Source organism: Schistocerca americana, chromosome 3 (genome assembly GCF_021461395.2).
Source record: "Schistocerca americana isolate TAMUIC-IGC-003095 chromosome 3, iqSchAmer2.1, whole genome shotgun sequence".
Taxonomy (NCBI): Eukaryota; Metazoa; Arthropoda; class Insecta; order Orthoptera; family Acrididae; genus Schistocerca; species Schistocerca americana.
In genome coordinates, this window is record NC_060121.1 from 125,352,497 (window position 1) to 125,374,780 (window position 22,284).

Here is a 22,284-nt window from a genome sequence, read left to right on the forward strand (position 1 = left end):
CAGTCTGAGTGACCACTCGGTGAAATCGATCTCGCAAGAGTCCAATGAAAGAACAGAAAATTTTCTCAAGCCACAAAATAGGCGAAATTCCTTGTCAGAATCTCTTTAGGAACAAAACAGAATAACATAGAATTAAATTAACAAGGCTGAGGGCCCCCGATCATCCAAAGCACATGTGATACCCACTGAACTAAATCTTTACAAAAGGTACAATTTAAATCACGAAGATAAGATAGCTCTAAAAATATAATGTGCACAACTCAAATCAGCAATAGACAAGACGCATTTCAGTGCAGTAGTAGAATGGAAGGCTCTTGAATTGCCAGTACAAGTTAAAACCTGAAGATAAAAGTACATGAAAGATAGGTTCGAAAAACCATGGAAGAATAGAAAAATGAAATCTCTCACACACACGAAGTTTCAATTACACTCACATTCGCACTAGAGATAGGTCCGCTAGGACAATCTAATCATGTTTGTGGTGGATCCTGCCCTCCACGTAGTTGCAAAGAAACAAGGCAAGGTACGATCTATATAACTATCGAACGTAATTGTTAACTAATACTGAAATCTCGTAGCACAAACTGACTGTGAAATTATGACGCTTCAGTTAAGCTGAAGAACTTAAGTATTTCAACGAAATTTAACTTAGGCAACACGTGACTCTACGTACATCTTATCTCCGCCCTAACTTTGAAGCTACATTCGTACTTACCAAGAACCAGACGGAGAGTGTCTGTTCTTCATCGAGCTGCTCGCAACTACTGGTTCAATGGTAGCTCCCAGAGGGGTTTGCTTCCACCATCAAGCAGACAGACAAACAAACAAATCTAGGACCAAAAGGGATAAATCCCTCTGCCCAGGTACAGGGATCCTAAGTTGGTCATCTTGCGCTGCCCGTCCTAACGAGAAGCACACATCTACTGCTCCCAGCAGACGACAACCAACTTCACTTTCACCACAAAATAAGTCCAGAAGGATAGGAAAAGACATTCATTCACCCACATTCTTGCACACACAATTTAAAGTGAGGAAGGAACATGATACATGCGTATGAGGAAACATAAAATAGAACATAATATATTAAAACATTAATGCAATGCCATAACATCCATGCATTTTACATCGCGTATAGCCTAGAATTTCACTTAGTTCCGCTCTTCATTCCTCCAGGAAAGAAAGATTACGTGGTGAACGACATGAGTCGTAATTGAATAAATTGAAGGAACAGTCTTATGAAACGACTCTACGGAGCCATTTCAAGGTTATTCCATCAGAAGCTATTTTTAAATCCATTAGTTACTTCACAGAAGTGTTTTCAATTTAATTTCCCTACCAGGATGGATATTGTAGATAGAGAAGTATGCCTTCAAGTTTACATCAGTACTAAGCGCGTACTACCTCCTAGTTTCATTACAGCATGAAGAGCGCTGCTCTGTGGGCTCTTAGAAGGTTCAATCGCTTACCAATAGAGCATCTTGTAGATCTCTTTGGTCTCAGCCAACCGCTTAGCCCACCGCACTATAGGAAGCGTAGCAATACGTCTGGTGTGGATGAATGTCCAATTTACATTCGTATCCACGGATGATTGCGAGCACTCTTCGAAAACTGTTATATGGACTGTTAACACCTGCTCTAAGTGATCCTGTAGTGTGGTACGAAGGTAACCTGATTCTCACGCTTTGGAACATATAATATCCTGTAACTGTTCCCACCACCTTCCCTCATATGCTGGGCAGGAATTGAGAGCTCACTAACAACACCGTGTCATGGCCTCTTGATGTGGTAATCAAGTATAATATGACGTCAGCGCAACCTATTTTGTCAAGGAATTGATGCGTGGAGAGTCCGATCAATGCATTCCTCTCGACCAAAAAATTAATTCCTGCTAAACATTCGGTTGTTAAATCGGCGACAACGAGTAATGAGTGCTTCCATAACAATTCTCTGAGCCCGATTTTCAATAGAGCCTGCAGTTGGCTCGGATCTTAGGCTAACAGCTACAAGAATCTTGCACCCACTCAGGACTTTTTCACGCTCATTTATTCTATTAAATAGTCTGCCTGACATACCACTTAGCTGCACGCTAGTGTCCAAAATACTGTAGTGCGAATAGCCGCTTGCACATCGTATTTTGTACGGTGGTTACAGCTGTTGTGCTCATGACATAGTTCGTCCATCGTGCTCACATCTTCGTTATAAAATAGCAACTTTAGGTTGGTAGCCATGGTCCAACAATCCACCGAGACTGAGCCGGCGGGGCCGATGCCGGTCTCAGTCAGTCTGACGATTTAGTGTGAGGATTGTCGAAGTGAGCCTCTACTAGGTGCACTCCATTCTCACAGCTGCGCCAATGGTTCTCACATCTTCCTGTAAGACGGTCATCCCACCGACGATGCGATCACCTCTGTAGTTGTAGTTTTGGTCACGATGTTGGTCACATCTCTCACGATGGTCGTAATTGTCACGTTTCTTGTTCCCATCACGATGCTGTAGGCTGTAATTGCACGAACGGGACTGGTTGTTAGATCTACGCCACTCACGTCTGCCCTGGTGATAATCGGAGCAGCCAGTATGCCGATTGTTGTCAGCACACGATTTCCTTTCTGATTCTGATGCTGCGGCCACGTACTTCGCGCTGTCGATACATCTTCAAGAATCAGATATTGATTGTGTACTACAGACAAGAATAGGGGCAAATCCGTATCTGGCACATTTACCAGTTTTTTGTGCACGGTGACCAGCAACCCTGAGAATTTGCAATATGTCCCTTGTCGTTATTGGTTCATCCCAATACTTTGGTTTTGTTGACATATTTTTCTTTATATCAAAATGGCTCTGAATACTATGGGACACAACATCTGAGATCAACAGTTCCCTAGAACTCAGAATTACTTAAACCTAACTAACCTAAGGACATCATACACATCCATGCCCGAGGCAGGATTCGAACCTGTGACCGTAGCAGTCGCGCGGTTCCGGACTGAAGCGCCTAGAACCGCTCGGCCACCGCGGCCGGCTTCTTTATATCAACGAAGACATGTGGGTTTCAGGTTATATTATTCGGGTTCAAAGACTTCTTTACACAGATGCTCCCTGGTCCAGTACTTGGCCAGCAATAGCCATTCGAAGCCTGCAGAAGCATGACATGTATCATGCTTGAACCGTTTCTTTTTGGACTGGCATGTATAGGAGGCTGTGGTCATAGCCCAGCACTGTGTTTGCCACATCTGAAAATGTTCGTCAGTTGTGCCGATGCAGCGCTGTGGAAATTTCACAATGATATCTGACATCTCGCCCCAGAAACATATCTACAACTAGTCTGTCGGGAAAACCTCAAGGAACACGTTAAGGAGTTGTTGCAGCAATTCCATGGTGTGCGTATATTAACATCAGCGGATTTGGGCGCTAATTACTGGCAGGTTGAACTACATACTGAGCGTCAAAAATACATGGAAGTTTTATGTTTTGCACCGTGCTACTAGATTAAGAAGTAGATGTAACTTTAGCTGCCTTCATTACGGGCTGGGTACTGTGATCTTGGAAACACTAAGAGACAGAGTGACGTATGTTGATGACAAACTAATCGTGGAGAAGACGTGGCCTGAACACATTGTGGTACTGGATCAGCTACTTAGTGTTTTCAAGTATCAGGGAAATATGGTCAACCCAATGAAGTTGGAGTTCAGAGGTATGGAAGTAGAATTCTTGGACCATATAATAACCACAGATAGTATCCGACCAGGTCCAAGTAAACTCGAAGTACACTCCTGGAAATGGAAAAAAGAACACATTGACACCGGTGTGTCAGACCCACCATACTTGCTCCGGACACTGCGAGAGGGCTGTACAAGCAATGATCACACGCACGGCACAGCGGACACACCAGGAACCGCGGTGTTGGCCGTCGAATGGCGCTAGCTGCGCAGCATTTGTGCACCGCCGCCGTCAGTGTCAGCCAGTTTGCCGTGGCATACGGAGCTCCATCGCAGTCTTTAACACTGGTCGCATGCCGCGACAGCGTGGACGTGAACCGTATGTGCAGTTGACGGACTTTGAGCGAGGGCGTATAGTGGGCATGCGGGAGGCCGGGTGGACGTACCGCCGAATTGCTCAACACGTGGGGCGTGAGGTCTCCACAGTACATCGATGTTGTCGCCAGTGGTCGGCGGAAGGTGCACGTGCCCGTCGACCTGGGACCGCACCGCAGCGACGCACGGATGCACGGCAAGACCGTAGGATCCTACGCAGTGCCGTAGGGGACCGCACCGCCACTTCCCAGCAAATTAGGGACACTGTTGCTCCTGGGGTATCGGCGAGGACCATTCGCAACCGTCTCCATGAAGCTGGGCTACGGTCCCGCACACCGTTAGGCCGTCTTCCGCTCACGCCCCAACATCGTGCAGCCCGCCTCCAGTGGTGTCGCGACAGGCGTGAATGGAGGGGCGAATGGAGACGTGTCGTCTTCAGCGATGAGAGTCGCTTCTGCCTTGGTGCCAATGATGGTCGTATGCGTGTTTGGCGCCGTGCAGGTGAGCGCCACAATCAGGACTGCATACGACCAAGGCACACAGGGCCAACACCCGGCATCATGGTGTGGGGAGCGATCTCCTACATGGCAGTACACCACTGGTGATCGTCGAGGGGACACTGAATAGTGCACGGTACATCCAAACCGTCATCGAACCCATCGTTCTACCATTCCTAGACCGGCAAGGGAACTTGCTGTTCCAACAGGACAATGCACGTCCGCATGTATCCCGTGCCACCCAACGTGCTCTAGAAGGTGTAAGTCAACTACCCTGGCCAGCAAGATCTCCGGATCTGTCCCCCATTGAGCATGTTTGGGACTGGATGAAGCGTCGTCTCACGCGGTCTGCACGTCCAGCACGAACGCTGGTCCAACTGAGGCGCCAGGTGGAAATGGCATGGCAAGCCGTTCCACAGGACTACATCCAGCATTTCTACGATCGTCTCCATGGGAGAATAGCAGCCTGCATTGCTGCGAAAGGTGGATATACACTGTACTAGTGCCGACATTGTGCATGCTCTGTTGCCTGTGTCTATGTGCCTGTGGTTCTGTCAGTGTGATCATGTGATGTATCTGACCCCAGGAATGTGTCAATAAAGTTTCCCCTTCCTGGGACAATGAATTCACGGTGTTCTTATTTCAATTTCCAGGAGTGTACAATCGTGGACAAAACGAGCGAGACCCCTCGCCTTTTGGTTATGCTGATCCGCACAGCTTTAAAGTCTGCTACACAGCATAACAGGCAAGGCGACGAAGTGCTACTAACACACTATGCACAGGCGTGAAATTGAAAAACTATCCGAACTTTGTAAGGCTGTTTTCAATCATGTGTAATATTATATTAACGCTGATTAGTGTGTTAAACGTAACACCTAAATAAAAGATATAAATGAATGAAGATCCGCTAATTAGTATGAACTGTACTAATAACAATGAATTTCAGCTTATCCAGATAACATAACTGTTTAAGTAAGACAAAGTACCCCACAGCGTTTGGAATTAGCAAAATATTATGCGCTTTTGGCCGCGAAACGGCCTGTGTCAACGTTCAGACCAGTCATACTGGATTACCGTTGCTGACCTACCATGAAAGTGTGCAAATTTTGCAATGCGTGAAGATTCATAACGAAATTCAGATAAAAATCATTCAGTGTTACACTTAAGTCAATTCAGTTATTGACAGAAGCGGAAAAAGTAGGCAGTAACAAGTATGAATAAAGGTAACAATAAAACGTATTGGGGGCGCGAGAATTTCTTAAAATTGCTTTACTGGTAGTCTATCTGCCGCCATCGAGATTAGAACCGAAAACAAACCAGACCTCCCTTGCAGTAGTAAACACCTTTCACTACGCTAGCAGACAACCCAGGCAAACAGCCCTCTATTATTACCCCAGACATGAATAAGCCGGGAATTTCGCAATGAAAATGGCAAAATGATCTGCAGTTTCTGTTGTTTAGAGCTTTCTGGACTTAAAAAAACATTAATTTTCTACCTTCATGTCACCGCTTATGTGACAATCATTCGGGATGTTTATCGAAATAACAAAATACTGTTATTAGCGAGTAAATTTAGTAGGATAATTCTGCACCACCCCAGGAAATAAACGGCTACATAGCTGCCAAACATATTCTACAATGTTTTTAATTCTCCATTAGACTCACCACAGTCAGAAAACGTTCATTAGTCGAAGTGTTTCTTAAGCTACCTAGCAATCGGAATGATCGCACTTCTAAAACGCGGTGGCATTAATACGGGGATCTGGATTACCACGTGTATAAGCAAATGGATTTTATTTGCATTCCCGTAAACGTGATTTTGATCGAAAGCGTAGCTACGATTAATATGCTGATGTATCGACTGCAACTAGAACATTTCGAATAAAGAGTAGGGGGAATTATTTATGCGGCCCTCATCTTCAGTAACTGTCATAGCTATTTCCGTTGTTAGGATATCGTCACCTAAATCGGTAAAAATGGAACCCTATTAGTCTCACTTTCTTGACTGTCTATCTGTCTACCCAACCCTTAAAACCCGTGGACCTCGAGTACGGGTAGACATAATAAGTGGAAATGTATCGCACTTCCTGCGGTATACGTCCCTTGGTGGTGTAAAAACGTGAGCTATGTCAACGCAATCTAAAGGTACGGCCGTTTATGTAAAGAAAATTTACTCAAAAGGTCAAAAATGTCTCTAAGAACTATGCGACCAAACTGCTTAGGTCATCAGTCTCCTAGACCTAGAACTACTTAAACTTGCCTAACCTAAGGACATCACACACATCCATGCCCGAGGTAGGATTCGAACTGAGGACGCAAGCAGCCGCGCGGTCCACGATATTACGCCGTTGAACGCACGGCTAACCCGCGCCGGCAAGCTGTTAATATCATCTGGTGTTTATAAAAAGTTATTCACTTCTGGTGAATGATTTTCTGCGCAGTTCATTTAAGATAGAATAACTAAAATATATTTGATGTTAGGGAAGACGAAGGACCCCTAATTCATTTCCCCTTGTCCTTATTTATGGTGTTAGATTCGCAATCTGAGCATACGTATTGTCCATAAGCACACTTTAGCGCCAAGTCATAGTCATAGATATGCGAATACAACATATTGGCTTATACTTGAGGTATTTCGTTTCCCACGAAGTGATGGCAGACGACTCCCTGCCACTTCTTCGGCAACTGTAAATATATTTTGGATTATACCTAGCAGGTTTTGGTCGGTAAACAAGTACTTTTCCGGTTGATGCCGTAGAGAAAACTTTTTTGTCCGTGAAAATCACTCGCCTCCAAAACTGGAGATGTTTGTCGACATTTTCAGCAGCAAAAGCAAGGCGGGCTTCTCTCTGGGAAACAGTCAATGTCTCTTTCACAGCAGCGCTTCTTGCTCTCAGTCCACCTTCCCTTAGTCGATGAGTGACGGTCTTACTGCTAACACTGAGACCCAAAGGCTGCTGAATTTGTCGTGCGTTTGAAAATGGATGGTTCTCACTGAAACGGTGTTTCTGCCGATCCTGAGCTGCTGCTGTTGTTTTGCAGCGATGGCCATGAGGCCTTCCATTCAGGTTACCACCCTCTTCCTTACGTCTAATCCACCTGGCTACCATCTACTTGTGAAGACCCATAGTTCTTGCTATTTAGCCATTTGAAAATCCCTCTTGTCTACCTCAGCCAGATGGACCGTTTAGCGTTGACTGAATGATTCGTCGCGGGTAATATCTGCTGCGAAAACAGCGCTAGTAAGAAACAGACTGCCTCCTCCACGACTGCAGCCACAACGCAACGGCCGACTGTGTGTAACACGGAAATCGATGGCATAAACGAGAGGTCGCAAGCCCGTAAACGTGTCATTACATATTGGAGCAATTTAGAATCTGTAATTTTTCTCAGGAGGGACAGGTCCGCTCTTGTCATGTCTTAACCTGATAAATATTGCATGAAATGAAATTTTTACGTTTTGCATATACGGCAGGCCTAACGCAAGAAACATTTCTGAAATATCTGATGCAACCTGAAGAACACTTCTTGAATTTTAGCTGTAAAAGGTTGCCTTGTAAGAAAGTAAATGTGTTTATCCTCGCTCGCCGTGTTTCCAAGTAGCACAGTTTACTCTGAGGCATACATAGTTCTCGCCGGGCGTAAGAAGCGACTCGACTAACGAGGGGAACTCGACAGGTGCCATACGCTGATTGTCCGTAAACTTTGCTCAGTAAAGGAGAGGACAAAATAAGCGAACATGTATTTCTGCTTATCTGCGGACAGTCGACCGTTTACGAGAAAACGACGGTCAAAGTTATCAACGCACTGTTGCTATAGTGTAGATACATTTTGCACCCCAGAATGCGATTGAAGCGGTGGCTCAGTGGCTACCGTCGTTCCTTCTTAACCTGGATTCCCGAGTTCGAGACCATATTGGCTTTATTATTTTTTTTCCTCCCTCTCTATCAGAATTATCTACGAATGTTTTTTTTCCAATTTATGTTGAAATAATGTTGTCGTTATTCGTCAATTAACTTTGTGTAATTAATGAATTAAAAAAAATAATAAACGAATGAGAAAATAATGTGAAATATTTTTGAACCTCCTTACAACCTGTAAAGTTGCAAGGACATCCACAAATATTTCACATCATTTTCTCATCCGTTTATTTTTTAACTTCTTTCATTACACAGTACATTAATTGACGATTAACGAGAACACTGTTACATCATAAATTGGAATAAACATTCGTAGATAATTCAGAGAGCGAGGGGGGAAAAAAGGAACAACCGGGTTTCGAACTCACAGCGCAAAGTTCTGAAGTCGCAACGGTAGCCGCTGAGCCACCGCTCCAATAGAATCCTTACACGCTAAAAGGTATCTACACTATAGCAACAGCGCACTGAAAACTTTGACCGTCGTTTTCTCAGAAGCGGTCGAGTGTACGCACAGAAGCCGAGACACGTGTTCGCTTATTTTGTCCCCTCTTTCACGGAGCGAAGTTTCAGCAAGATCGGGGTATGACACTTGGCGGGTCCCCTCGTAAGTGGCGTGCGTTGCGATTCAGTACACAGAATGCGTCCACTTTCCTCGACTACTCATTGACATGTTTGGAAAATTTCGTTCTTGTACTGGCAGTTTGCATTATGAGGGCTGGTTTTTCCTGATATCGATCTACTAATGGAGTTTGCTCCTAATTTACGTTACTATGTAGTAGACCTACTGCAAAGACTTGAACCGGAAATGTTGGTTTATTTGGATAGTCCGCTTCTTAATTGCCATATTTCGCTATAATATTTTCCTTTGTTTGAAAATGGCAAGTTTAGATGACCACTGCAACTTGGTAACATCAGTAACAATTTAATACTTTGAAACAGTTACGTGTGGTGTACGAGGACTGTACTGAGGAATACATTAAACACGAAAGCTGCTTCTCGTAACAATAATTAACTTTCGGTTACATGACAAAACACAAGTCGAAATACTGTCAATTCATCTCAGTACCCAGTAAAACTTAAAACTGGAACGATCGGAAACATACTTTTGTGGGGAAGGCAAATGAAAGACTGCGTTTTATTGGCTGCACACTAAGAATACGCAACAGGTCTACTGAAAACACTGCCTACACTACGTTTGTCTGCTCACTGCTATAGTATTCCTGCGCGGTATGGGAGCCTTGACAGACGTGATTGACGGTGCACGCCAGAAACGTCCAGGGAACGGTAGCACGACTTGTAGTGTCACGAAATGGGAGGAGAGAGAGAGAGAGAGAGAGAGAGAGAGAGAGAGAGAGAGAGAGAGTCCCAGACTTGATAAGCGAGTTGGGGTGACAATCATCAAAACAAAAGCGTTTTTCGTTGCGCCGAGATCTTTTCACGAAATTTCTATCACCAACATCTGTTCTGAAAGCCAAAACATTATTTCCTCGAGAACTTGCACAGGAAGAAATGACCATAGTAATAATGTAATTCAGGGCTCGTAAGAAAAGATTTAAGTGGTCCTTTTTCCCGCACGCTGTTAAAGAGTGGGACGGTAGAGAAATAGTCCGAAGGTTCAAAAATGGTTCAAATGGCTCTGAGCACTATGGGACTTAACTGTTGAGGTCATGAGTCCCCTAGAACTTAGAACTACTTAAACCTAACTAACCTAAGGACATCACACACATCCATGCCCGAGGCAGGATTCGAACCTGCGACTGTAGCGGTCGCGCGGTTCCAGACTGTAGCGCCTAGAACCGCTCGGCCACCCCGGCCGGCCTTAAGTCCGAAGGTGGTTCGATGAACTCTCTGCCAGGCACGTAAGTCTGGATTGTAAAGAAATCCTGTGGCTGTAGTCATGTAGAAGCAACAACGAAATTATGTTGTTATTGCGACATGTGAGTTACATTTGATCTGAACATCGAAGCTATTTGCAGTTTATTTATTTTTTGTTCATTATTTTCAGCCGTAGACAAACACCTTGGTGCGTTAAATTCAGACTGAAATTAAGTGTCAAGCATGGACCAATAACAATGAATTCTTAACTACTTGTTATGGTACTGTAGTATCTGACAGCGTCTTCAGAAGTGGATATCGCATACGACGTTCGTAGTGTGTTTTAAGTGGATATAGCAGACGACTTCGAACAAAATTTGAATGTAGCTTCGTAAAAGTTCCGAGAACAAACAATCTTCGAAAACAGTTTATTCTCACTAGACAGTATATATTATCATTATACATGAGGTGGAAACCTTTTCGCCGGTTTTAGTGTCCGGGAGGTTCTAGGCGCTTCAGTCACGAACAGTGCGACTGCTTCACTCGCTGGGTGGAATCCTACCTCGGGCATGGATGTGTGTGATGTCCTTAGGTCAGGTAGGTTTAAGTAGTTCTAGGTCTAGGGAACTGATGACCTAAGCAGTTTGGTCGCATAGTTCTTAGAGACATTTTTTGATTTTCTCGCGTAAATTTTCTTTACATAAACGGCCGTATGTTTAGATTGCGTTGAAATAGAAGATCACTTTTTACACCACCAAGGGACCGTGTACCGCAGGAAGTGCGATACATTTCCGCTTATTATGTCTGCCCGTACTCGAGGTAAACGGGTTTTAAGGGTTGGGTGGACAGATAGACGGTCAAGAAAGTGAGACTAGTAGGGTTCCATTTTTACCGATTTAGGTGACGAAATCCTAACAACGAAAATAGCTATGACAGTTACTGAAGATGAGGGCAGCATAAATAATTCCCCCTACTCTTTATTCGAAATGTTCTAATTGCAGTCGATACATCAGCATATTAATCGTAGCTACGCTTTCGATCCAAATCACGTTTACAGGAATGCAAATAAAATCCATTTGCTTATACACGTGGTAATTCAGATCCCCGTATTAATGCCACCGCGTTTTAGAAGTGCGATCATTCCGATTGCTAGGTAGCTTAAGAAACACTTCTACTAATGAACGTTTTCTGTCTGTGGCGAGTCTAATGGAGAATTCAAAACATTGTAGAATACGTTTGGCAGCTATGTAGCCGTTTATTTCCTGGGGTGGTGCAGAATTATCCTACTAAATTTACTCGCTAATAACAGTATTTTGATTTTTCGATAAACATCCCGAATGATTGTCACATAAGCGGTGACACGAAAGTAGAAAATTAATGTTTTTTATGTCCAGAAAGCTCTATGCAACAGAAACTGCAGATCACTTTGCCATTTTCATTGCGAAATTGCCGGCTTATTCATGGTCCGGTCAGCAACGCTAATCCAGTATGACTGGTCTGAACGTTGACACAGACCGTTTCGCAGCGGAATGCGCATAACGTTTTCCGAATTCGTAACGATCTGGGGTACTTTGTCTTACTAAAACAGTTATGTTATCTCGATAAGCTGAAATTCATTTTTATTAGTACAGATCATACTAATTAGCGTTTCTTCTTTCATTTATATATTATATTTACGTATTGTGTTTAACACACTAATCAGCATTAATATAGTCTTACACATGATTGAAAACAGTCCGACAAAGTTCGGATACTTTTTCAATTTCACGCCTGTGCATGGTATGTTGGTAGCACTTCGTCGCCTTGCCTGTTATGCTGTGTAGCAGACTTTAAAGCCGTGCGGATTGGCACAAAGAAAAGTTGAGGGGTCTCGTTCATTTTGTTCTAATGGCTCTAAACACTATGGGACTTAATTTCTGAGGTCATCAGTCACCTAGAACTATGAACTACTTAAACCTAACTAATCTAAGGACATCACACACCCATGCCCGAGTATACCGTGGATATCAGGAATCCGGTAAAACATCGAATCTACGACATCGTTGCGGCCGGAAAAAGATCCTACAAGAACGAGACCAACGAAGACTGAAGAGAATTGTTCAACGCTACGGAAGTGCAACCATTTCGCAAACTGCTGCAGATTTAAATGCTGGGCCATCAAATGTCAGTGTGCGAACCATTCAATGAAACATCATCAATATGGGCTTCGAGAGTCGAAAGCCCTCTCGTGTACCCTTGATGACTACACGACACAAAGCTTTACACCTTGCCTGGGCTCGTCAACACCGACATTGCACTATTGATGACTGGAAACATGTTGCCTGGTCGAACGAGTCTCGTTTCAAATTGTATTGAGCGGACTGATGTGTACGGGTATGCAGACAACCTCATGAATTCATGGGCCCTGCATGTCAGCAGGGGACTGTTCAAGCTGGTGGAGGCTCTGTACTGCTATGAAACATGTGCAGCTGGAATGATATGGGGCCCCTGATACGTCTAGATACGACTCGGACAGGTGACACGTGTGTAAGCACCCTTTCTGATCACATGCATCCATCATGTCCACTGTGCATTCCGACGGACTTGGGCAATTCCAGCAGGACAATGAGACACCCGACACGTCCAGAATTGCTACAGAGTGACTCCAAGAACACTTTTCTGAGTTTAAACACTTTTTCTGACCACCAAACTCCCCAGACATGAACACTATTGAGCATATCTGGGATGCCTTGCAACGTGCTGTTCAGAAGGGATCTTCACCCTCTCGTACACTTATGGATTTATGGGCAGCTCTGCAGGATTCATGGTGTCAATTCCCTCCAGCAGTAATTCAGGTATTAGTAGAGTCCATGCCACGTCGTGTTGCGGTACTTCTGCGTGCTCGCGGGGACACTGCGCGATGTTAGGAAGGTATACCAGTTTCTTTGGCTCTTCAGTGTACTTTAATAATTGCGGTGGAAGGGATGGAAAGGAAACTGGACTGGGAAAGAGATAGGAAGGAAACAATGACATCTAGCTGTACAGGGCATTGCAGCAATACAACGGCGAGAGTTGAAAAATTGTGCCTGATCGGGGCTCGAACCTGGATGTCCACTTCTCTAGAACGGTTGTCTCAACAGCCTCGGCCATCCGGACACGCCTCCGTCAGACCCAGATTCCGCATTTACTACTCGCTGCACTGCAATGGCCCCGCCCATTAACCTCCTCTCAGATTTGTGATTCTCGTAGGAGTTCGGACGTTGGTTGTTCATCCACACCGAAATTTTCTTATCAAACAGCCGTCGTGTCCATACAGATACAGAAATGTGTAGTGTCTGCTCTGTCGGACATGTCCAAATTGCATTCATTTACATGCAAGTAATAATGCAGATAAAATGTGAAGGATAACAGTGTAGTTTATTCTACAATTTAACTGCGTAACTACAATATAGGAATGACACAGGAAAAATTAAGACGCCCGATGAAACGCTATGGTATTGAAACACGCAAAGAAACAACAAAAAAAAACATTATTGATCACATACAGCCCAGGCGACAATATCAGGCACTGCATCTAATTGTTTCTCACACTGTGTACATATGAAGTCTCGCAAACTAAAAAGTAGTATATAACAACACAGCCTGCCACATGGACCGCTTGTAAAAATATAATCAATGGCTGCTTTGTTGTCATTGCTCTCTTGCTACTAAAGCAAGCAGATGAAGAACCCAAAATAAATTTCAGAACAGACATCGTAGGCAAAATAATTGCTCAGTGTGTACCTACCACCATTAGAGCAAACGAAGAAGATGCCTACCGCAGAAAAAGTTGACAATGTTTTGTATCCCGACTTTCGCTGTGAAATGTGCCTTCAAGTTAGCGTAAATTATATCAAAGGAAAAATTCTCCCGTCATGCAACATTTAAAAATGCGAGTGATTCGAAAGTTTTGCATACACATTTTGCCACATCATGAATGCACATTATAACAGCGATGGGACTGATTCTCGTTCTGATTCCCTTTGTCCCGTCGCTGGATGTTCAGGCCAATGCGTTGTGGATGACCTCAGTCACTGTCCATTGACTTTTTGACAGTGAAAAATTCGATACAATTCCAACACTGTAGAAGTGGGACAAAAGGAAGAAAATTAAATTATTGAACTTCGTCTTTACATAAACGAGTCCTTTCTTTTACGCAAGATACAAAATGCTCAACGAAAGAACCAACATGAAGCTCGGATTGTTTCGTCATTGAACAATGGCGATTGCAAGCCTGTTGAAATCGGCATCCTGTGAAATAACAACTTACAGTTTTGATTAGTCGAGAATGCATAAAAATGTGTGCTTCAAATAATGTTTTTAGATGAGCGACACTTACGTTATTGTACCAAGATAGATAATCAAGTGACAGAAGACGAACAGTTGTCTTTCGTTGTTTTAAAAGATAAATGATAAAGATACGCAAGCAGCTTCCTATAATGCACAAATTAATCTCTGAGTTACAATTTCTTGACATTACGTAACCGAGCAGTACATGGTGAGTTTTATATGATTTTTTAAAACTAAAGTAAAAGGTAGTGTTACAGCTGTACAAATCAGCTAAAGTTACGTATCGGACTCCCAACCTTGCCGAGTAATATCAGTAAATTAGCCTGCTATGCCTATTTTCATTCTCTGCTTTCATATGGTATCGTATTTTGAGGTAACTCGACATTAAGAGAAAAAGTATTTATTGCACAAAAGCGTTTAATCAGAATAATAGCTGGAGCCCACCCGAGATCACCTTGCAGACAAGGAACTCGGGATATTCACCTTCGCAATACATATATTCACTTACGAAATTTGTAATTAATAACTCATCCCAATTAAAAAATAATAGCGAAGTGCATGGCCACAACACTAGAAGAAAGGATGATCTTCACTATTTTGGATGAAATCTGACTTTGGCGCAGAAAGGGGTGAATTATGCTGCCACAAAAATCTTCAGTCATTTGCGAAATAGCATTAAGAGTCTGACGAATAGTCAACCAACATTTAAAAACAAATTAAAAGAAGTTCTGAATGACAACTCCTTCTACTTAATAGACGGAGTTTTAGATATGAAATATTAACTGAAAAAAATATTGTGTATTGGAACCTTTGTTAAACTGACACGTCCCACATCATTACGAAATGGCGTATTCATGATCCATGGAACAAGTATTAATGCAATGTAGCCAATCAGAAATAAGAAGACGTTTGGGATGCCTCTGGTGGCGGAAATGCCAAACCTTATAAGAGGCAAAACGTATGTGGTGCCTCTTCCGGAGTAAGCATAGAGTAAATATCTCTGGAGTGAGCATTCACATGCGCAGAACAATTTCGTGTTGTCAACATACATTGCCGGCCTGCTCACGTGATCTCGGGACGACGTGTGTTTGTCCGTATAGCGCCCTGTATATTTGGAATGCCACTACATCCCTAATACAGACGGATTCTCTTCGTACGTGTCGTGGATTATTTACATATGTTGCACAGACATTTTAACAGTATCCATTTCATTACGGGAATAAACCAGCTACGTAACTTTTAATTAAGGGCAAGTTATATTACATTCTGCTTCTTTGCGATAGGTGTCATAGTTCAGATGCTCTCGATTTTTGGTAGTTTTCGGTATGATATGGCACTTTATAGTATTACAGAGCCTGACGTACATTTTTGCAGTGAAAGTCTTGCAAAACGACTTGACAGTACGCTAGTACTTTTGCAAGTGTCCGAAAAACACCGAATTTGCCACACATTAGCGATTATATCCCTTCTAATTCGTCCTTTTTTTCTGCTATTTCTGTGTATTTATTTTCTCGTTTTTGCAATCGAAATCACAATTTTTCTTATTGGTTACACTTTGAAGTATTTATTTAACGCATTTTACGTACTTGCTTCTAGTTTATTAAACAAATAGTAGACCGAGTAAACTATATACACAATCGACAAGTCACTCATAAATGCATGGAGGATAGTATTTGCTGAAACAACTAACCATTCCCTTTCCTGTTCCACTAGCAAATTTACGAGAGGACGCGATTGTTCGTAAGCTTTTGTAAGAGTCGTAATATCTATTATATAGTCATAAAACCGTAGAAAAATAGGTCTACAGAATCAAGCCTTAATTATAATGCGTCTCGAAATTTTTAAACATATACAGTGTCTCTTACTAATATAACTATAATTAGAGCTATATAGCATGTACCTATGAAAAGTTACTATCCCTCCTTTCACATATTTTTCTTTGCATCCGTAACAACAACAGTAATTCATCATCGCTATTACACTATCAACAAACGGTGAAACACAATAAAGACTCCTGATATTATAAACTTCAAACGCTGCGGAAAGCACACAGGCACAGCGAAGTCCCGAAAACACGTTACAGTCCTGGTTTAATGTTGACAACATGCGCAGAACGCAATGCTCACTCCAGAGATATTTACTCTATGGGAGTAAGCATAGACTTTATTAGGTTGTGGCAGTTCCAGCAACGCTGGTGAAGAAAGATGCACACTTCCGGAACAAAAGATTTACAATTTCCCTCCAGTGTATTATTTTGGTTTTAAACAGATCCTCATCATATGTATGGATTAATTATATTCCAAACGGAATGGCTTTTTTTATTGTGCGGAATTAATAAAATTAGGAAGCACTTTCGACATAATTCTAATAGTGTCTTTATTATATGTATCTCACGGTGGTAATTAGCAATAAAAACTACGTTAGCAAAGATAAGGGTATCGGTGGCATTATATATTATTTGTTGGTTATCTTTCAGATGCTGGATAATATGAGACGGTACTGAATATTAATCTTAAAAAATACCCGTACGCCTAACTAAAACGCTACTGGGTTAAGGTTATTAAATATATCGCGACAAGCAGACGCAGTCAATTCTGATCTAGAAATATCTAGGAATGCGCTACAACTCTCTACATTTTGCTTCCATTGGGACAGTGAGGAAGATATTGATCGGAGCCCCTGGAGGGATTTAAAAATCACTCTTTCGATTATCAGAACGTGAATGGCACTGAAAGAAGCCCAAATAATTGGTGCAATGGCAAGTGCCCTTTACAAAGCAGTTCAGAGTGATTTGTAAAGTATAGATGGATTGGTTGGTTTGTGGGATTAAAGGGACCAGACTGCTACGGTCATCAGTCCCTTTTTCCAAATCCTAAAAACACCCACAGAGAGTAAAAACGATTAACAGAATAGAGTACAGACGACACAGACAAGAGAAACATAGATAAAGACAAGACAAGACGAACTAATATCACACAGAGTGTGACGGTGGTTGGCCGACCATAGGAACAAAAAAAAAGGAAAAGCCAACCACCGAGAACACATTAAAAGCTGAGTTTAAAACCGTAGGCCAAAGGCCAGAATCAACACAAAACAATAAAATAAAACACAAACACTCAGATTAAACAATAAAAACCCCCTGCCCAAATAAAACGTAAAACTGAGCCAGCCATAGCAGGGTCATCAGATAAAAGGGCAGGGAGCGTTTCAGGCAGTGCAAACGTCTGCCTGAGCACAGCTAAAAGCGGACATTCCAATAAAATGTGCACCACAGATAAAACGGAGCCGCAGCGACACAGAGTTGGGTCCTCACGGCGCAATAAGTGGCCATGTGTCAGCCGAGTGTGCCCAATGCGCAGCCGGCAGAGGACAACAGACTCCTGGCAGGAGACCCGAAGGGATGACCGCCACACAGCCGTAGTCGCCTTGATACGGCGAAGTTTGTTGGGCATGGGCAGGTTGCGCCATTCAGTGTCCCATAAATCGAAAAGTTTTCAGCGTAAGATTGCCCGCAAATCAGTCACCGGGAGGCCAATCTCCAGAGGTGGTTTACTGGTGGCCTCTTTCGCCAGGTGGTCAACATGGTCATTGCCCGGGATACCGACATGACCGGGGGTCCACACGAAGACAACAGAGCAGCCGCAACGGGCAAGAGTATGCAGGGACTCCTGGATAGCCATCACCAGACGAGAACGGGGAAAACACTGGTCGAGAGCTCGTAAACTGGTCAGGAAATCGCTACAGATCACGAAGGACGCACCTGAGCAGGAGCGGATATACTCTAGGGTACGAAAGATGGCGACCAGCTCAGCAGTGTAAACGCGGCAGCTAGTCGGCAATGAACATTGTTCGGAATGGTCCCCTAGAGTAAACGCATAACCGACATGACCAGCAACCATCGAGCCATCAGTGTACGCAATGGCAGAGCCCTGATACATTGCAAGGAGGGAAAGAAAGCGGCAGCGGAAGGCCTCTGGAGGGACTGAGTCCTTCGGGCCCTGTGCCAATTCCAGCTGAAGGCGAGGGCGAGGCACACACCATGGGGGTGTACGTAGAGGTGCCCGGAAAGGAGGCGGAAGAGGTAAAGTCCCAAGCCCGGAGAGAAGCTCTCGGACACGGACCGCGATCATATAACCTGACCGGGGCCGACGTTCTGGCAGATGGACGACCAATTGCGGGAACAGGAGACGATAGTTTGGATGCCCGGGCAAGCTAAAAACATGGGCAGCATAAGCGGCCAATAAATTTTGGCGCCTGAACCGCAATGGAATGACACCTGCCTCCGCAAGTATGCTGTCCACTGGGCTGGTCCGGAAAGCACCAGTGGCAAGCCATATGCTGCTGTGTAGGATTGGGTCCAGTACCCACAGCGCAGATGGGGATACTGAGCCATAAGCCAGGCTCCCATAATCCAGACGAGACTGGATTAACGCCTGGTAGAGCCGTAACAGGGTAGATCGGTCGGCGCCCCAGCGGGTGTTGCTCAAGCATCTCAGAGCATTTAGATGCCGCCAAAACGCTTGTTTAAGCTGCCGAATGTGAGGCAGCCAAGTCAGCCATGCATCAAAAACTACACCCAAAACCCTGTGGGTCTCCACCACAGCAAGGAGTTCGTCGGCAAGATAAAGCTGCGGCTCAGGATGGACTGTTCGGCACCAGCAGAAATGCATAACGCGGGTCTTGGCAGCCGAAAACTGAAAACCATGCGCTACAGCCCAAGACTGCGCCTTGCGGATAGCGCCCTGTAGCTGACGTTCAACAGCTGCAATGCCAGTAGAGCTGTAGTAAAGGCAGAAGTCGTCAGCATACAGGGAAGCGGAGACAGAATTTCCCACGGCTGCAGCGAGCCCGTTAATGGCTATTAAAAACAGGCAGACACTTAAAACAGAACCCTGTGGCACACCGTTCTCCTGGACGTGGGAGGAACTATATGAGGCCGCGACTTGCACGCGGAAGGTACGATACGACAGAAAATTGCGGATAAAAATCGGCAGAGGACCCCGAAGACACCATCCATGAAGTGTAGAAAGGATGTGATGACGCCATGTCGTATCGTACGCCTTCCGCATGTCGAAAAAGACAGCGACCAGGTGCTGGCGGCGGGCAAAGGCAGTACAGATGGCCGACTCCAAGGGCACCAGATTGTCGGTGGCGGAGCGGCCTTTACGGAACCCAACCTGAGACGGAGCCAGAAGGCCCCGAGACTCCAGTACCCAATTCAAGCGCCAGCTCACCATCCATTCAAGCAACTTGCAAAGAACGTTGGTGAGGCTAATGGGACGGTAGCTGTCCTCCTCCAGAGGGTTCTTTCCAGGATTCAAAACGGGGATGACAATGCTTTCCCGCCTTTGCGACGGAAACTCCCCCTCGACCCAAAGACGCTTGTAAAGGTCGAGGAGGCATCGCTGGCAGTCCACTGAAAGGTGTTTCAGCATCTGACAGTGGATGCAATCTGGCCCAGGAGCGGTATCAGGGTAAGCGGCTAGGGCACTGCGAAATTCCCAATCACTGAATGGAGCATTGTAAGATTCTGGGTGGTGGGTGCGAAACGAAAGGCTCCGACGTTCCATCCGCTCTTTAATGGAGCGGAAGGCCAGTGGGTAATTGGAAGAAGCGGAACTAAGAGCAGAATGCTCTGCCAAGCTGTTGGCAATTTCGTCGGAGTCTGTACAAACTGCTCCATTCAGCGAGAGCGCAGGGACGCTGACAGGGGTCCGATAGCCATAGAGGCGTCGGATCTTGGCCCAGACCTGCGATGGAGAGACATGGAGGCCAATGGTGGACACATACCGCTCCCAGCACTCCTTCTTGCTTTGGCGGATAAGGCGGCGGGCCCGCGCGCGCAGTCGTTTGAAGGTGATGAGGTGTTCAATGCAGGGATGTCGCTTATGACGCTGTAGCGCCCGCCGGCAATCTTTAATCTCTGCAGCGATCTCAGGCGACCACCAAGGCACAGTCCGCCGCCGAGGGGACCGAGAGGAACGGGGAATGGCAGATTCGGCGGCAGTAACGATGCCGGTAGTGACCGATTGAACCACCACATCAATGTCATCATTAGAGAGAGGCTCAATAGCGGTAGTGGAGGAGAACAAGTCCCAGTCAGCCTTATTCATAGCCCATCTGCTAGGGCGCCCAGAAGAGTGACTCTGTGGTAGTGACAGAAAGATCGGAAAGTGGTCACTACCACACAGGTCGTCATGCACACTCCATTGGACAGACGGTAAGAGCCTTGGCCTACAGATCGAAAGGCCAATGGCGGAGTATGCACTGAAGTGTGTGAAGGTACCATCATTTAAAATCGAGAGATCGAGCTGCGACAATAAATGCTCAATGGTGGCCCCTCGACCTGTTGCCACTGACCCACCCCACAGAGGGTTATGGACGTTGAAGTCGCCCAGTAGCAAGAAAGGCGGTGGCAATTTGTCTATCAGCGCAGCCAGGACATGCTGCGAGACATCACCATCCAGTGGAAGGTAAAGACTGCAGACGGTAACAGCCTGTGGCGTCCACACCCAAACAACGACAGCCTCTAAAGGTGTTTGGAGAGGGACAGACTCGCTGTGCAGTGTGTGAAGGACAGAGAGGCAGACGCCACCTTTCATAAGCTGCCCGGTTCTTATAATAACCCTGATAGCCACGGAGGGCAGGGGTTCGCATTGCTGGAAACCAAGTTTCCTGAAGAGCAATGCAGAAGAAAGGGTGAAGGCTAATAAGTTGTCGGAGCTCAGCTAGATGGTGGAAGAAACCACCGCAGTTCCACTGGAGGATGGAATTGGCCATGTCTGAGAAAGGCGTGACGGGACTTGGAAGGCAGATTACGCCGCTGGGTCACCTGCTGCCTCCAATTGAGCACTGGTGCTAGCGCTATCCATGGCGTCTGAGGGACCGGCGAGATCGAGGTCCTCAGCGGACGCCAGAATCTCCACCTTGTCCTCAGACGCAGAGCTTGTAGGAAGCGGTGGGACGGGTGCCACCGCAGTGTCGGTATTCTTGGGGACTTTCTCCTGCTTCTGTTTCTGTTTCTCTCGTTGTGCCTTCAGTGGTTCAGGCTTGGACGGCGTCACAGGGTCAGTCTCAGGGACAGACAACGACCATGAGGCCCTACGACCAGGGACTGGTGGTTGTTTGAGCCACTTGCGGGTGTCTGCTGTGCCGCTGGTCGGAACTGGCGAATGGAGGTCCCCAAGGGACCCCTTCCTTGCAAGAGTAGCCGAAGAAGTCTTACGCTTCTCCGGCTGGGAAGGGAGAACTGATGTCCCCGAGTGTTGCGGGGGGGGGGGGGGTGTTGCTCCTGAAGTAGATGGAGCAGGAGCAACAGGTTGTGAAGTGCCCCCCCACAAGCAAGGGGGCTGGTGGATTCTGACCGATCTTAGAGCCGATTCGGGACGATGGGAGAACCGTCGTGGCAGCAGCGGCGTAAGTTGACGTCATTGCCACAGGATGGAGCCGCTCATATTTCCACCTAGCCTTGGGGTAGGTCAGGCGGTCCAGGGTCTTATATTCCATTATCTTCCTTTCTTTCTGGAATATCCTACAGTCCGGCGAGCAGGGGGAATACTGTTCTCCGCAGTTAACACTGATAGGAGGCGGGGCACATTGAGTATTGGGATGCGAAGGACGTCCACAATCCCGACACGTGATGCTGGAAGTACAGCAAGATGACATGTGCCCGAACTTCCAGCATTTAAAACACCACATCGGAGGAGGGATATA